The sequence below is a fragment of the Alosa sapidissima genome, chromosome 11 (genome assembly GCF_018492685.1).
Source record: "Alosa sapidissima isolate fAloSap1 chromosome 11, fAloSap1.pri, whole genome shotgun sequence".
NCBI lineage: Eukaryota > Metazoa > Chordata > Actinopteri > Clupeiformes > Clupeidae > Alosa > Alosa sapidissima.
In genome coordinates, this window is record NC_055967.1 from 1,212,422 (window position 1) to 1,214,651 (window position 2,230).

A 2,230-nucleotide genomic window follows, 5' to 3' on the forward strand; every position below is an offset into this window, starting at 1 on the left:
CACACAAGGTCTATGGGCAATCTCAAGAAAAGGGAAAACGGAGCAGGGCGAGGGCTTACCACGACCGGCAGGACTACAGGAGGGGGGGGAAGCGGTCCAGAAGACACCCACAAATCACACGTGAGAATCACACTGCAATCACTGCACTCACACTGCAATCACACTGCACTCCAAAGCTAAGGATTGACACCCGAGGTGTGCTACAGGAAACGTGAAGGGACCCCACCACCTGAGGGTGAGCCTGCCGCTCGCTTGGACCACACCGCACCTGTCCAAAGGAGAACAAGGGAGAGAGGGGGGGAGAGACTATGGTTAGAACTGTGGGTAGCACAATCACACTAACTTAGCATTAGCCGGTATGGTTATACTTAGCTTTTGAGCTGTGGGGCTGGAGGCTGGAATGGCCGCCCCACAGATGTTGAAGCCCCCAGAGGTCAAGCTGGAGCAGTGCAACCGCCCTGGTCACGGCGATGGGGGGGAATAACGTTACTGCACACAAATACACGCTCACACACACACCACTACCAACCACACACATGCACATGCACAGCAGTTCCCACAATGAAACACTACAATGAAGGGGCTGTAAGATACAGGTGAGTTAACCCCGCAAATACTCAAATGTGCATGCAGCGCAAAGCAGCTCTAAACATGCATCACAGGGAACAAAAAGGAAAGGCATAAGAAAAGAACATAATAAACCACATGCAAATACACAGAAAGAAGCAAGCAATCAAACATGCACCATACGGCCAGAAAGCCCTAAACATGCGTTATGCAGATCAGTCCAAAATGAATCCCATGCACAATCAATCACAACTGGTACGACAAACAATACCACCAGTAGGTTACACAATAACCCCAGCGTCAAACCGAGGATTGAAGAGGACGCGATAAACTTCGTAAGAGACAGAACAGCAGCCGCGTGTGGCGTGGAGACACTTGGCGATGCCAGCCGACTTCATATATCTGTGAAAAACAACAAGTGTATACAGGCTACCATCACGGACAATAAAGATAGCAAATTAGCCTTTAGCAGTTTAATATATTGTCCACATACATACCAGGTTAAAAAGAGTTCGTTCCTAACCATCAAGTTGAGGGAGAGGGAGGGGGAAGCTGCGTTAGCTCCGACAACACCACTAATAACACAATCGAGGCAATTAGGATTGCCGTTTGCAAACGGAGATCAATTGGATTACGAAAAGGGTTTAAAATAAACAAGCCTACCTCTAGCTGCTTTAAGGCAGACACCAGGCTCAACAGTGCTACACCGGCCTCAACGCCGACAGGACAGACCAAGCTCTACGACACGGAAGTGGAGATATACTGGATGTAAGAGCAATCGTGCACGCACAGCACAGATAAACGTCAAGTAGCTTACCTTACTCGTGAGAGCATTCACTTGATGGCGGCTTCACCATCCAAGTTGTGATCCACGCCAAACTACTATGCGCCCCGGAAGACGGGAAAGAGAGAAAGTAGCACATCCAGGTAGCAATTTGCGTTCCTAGATATAAGTCTGCCTAGGTCCGCCCTGTAATTAGGATGAACGCAGCCACACCAATCCAGCACAGGGGGAGAAGCAAAGGAGCCAAATAATAGGGCGTAGCCCAATCTGCTACATATTGAAACAGCAATGTCAATGGAGAAAAAGTGTACACAATATGTATTTCTCATTTGGTCAACGCTCCCTGATCCCTTCAGAGACTTGGTTCCCCAGTAGCAATGGATATTAGGGAGGGAAGTGAAGTCCCATGTCAATGATCAATCCCAGAAAACTGTGAAACTCTTCTGGGGTCTCTTCGTCCCATGCCCCTGCACTGTGTGTTTGCATACAACGGCCTACTAAGCACAACCTCCCACCCGTTCCGGTTGGTAAAACCACATATGCCTGGGACAACAACATAAAAATCAACATAACAAGTCTATTTCACAGTGTTTTAGTGGCAGTCTACACCACCCTACGCACGCCACCTAAATCTATACCTTCTTCCTCCATCCTCACATGGTCTTCAACATTGTGAGCGCAAGCTCATCAGCAGTCAGCCACCTCTTCAGGCCTGCAAGGAGGTCTGTGTAGGTCTTGTCATCCTCCATCTGAAACAACAGTAAAATCATACAAATGTAATACATTTATTAATTAAAAAAATAAAATCACAAAACTACAGATGTGTGCGTGTGTGCACATACATACACAAGAAGAGGTAGCCTAAACTATTGAAGCATT

At 47.6% G+C, this 2,230-nt stretch overlaps 1 long non-coding RNA gene across 1 annotated transcript; it reads right to left on the reverse strand.

Annotated features, from left to right (window-relative positions):
• Positions 1-748: 748 nt before the first annotated feature.
• On the reverse strand, positions 749-1,619 carry LOC121723338. The gene is made up of 4 exons (XR_006034922.1): positions 1,385-1,619; positions 1,231-1,305; positions 1,065-1,142; positions 749-969 (listed from the first exon to the last, which is right to left on the reverse strand). It is a non-coding gene; the product is annotated as an uncharacterized LOC121723338 (long non-coding RNA).
• Between the last annotated feature and the right edge of the window lie 611 nt (positions 1,620-2,230).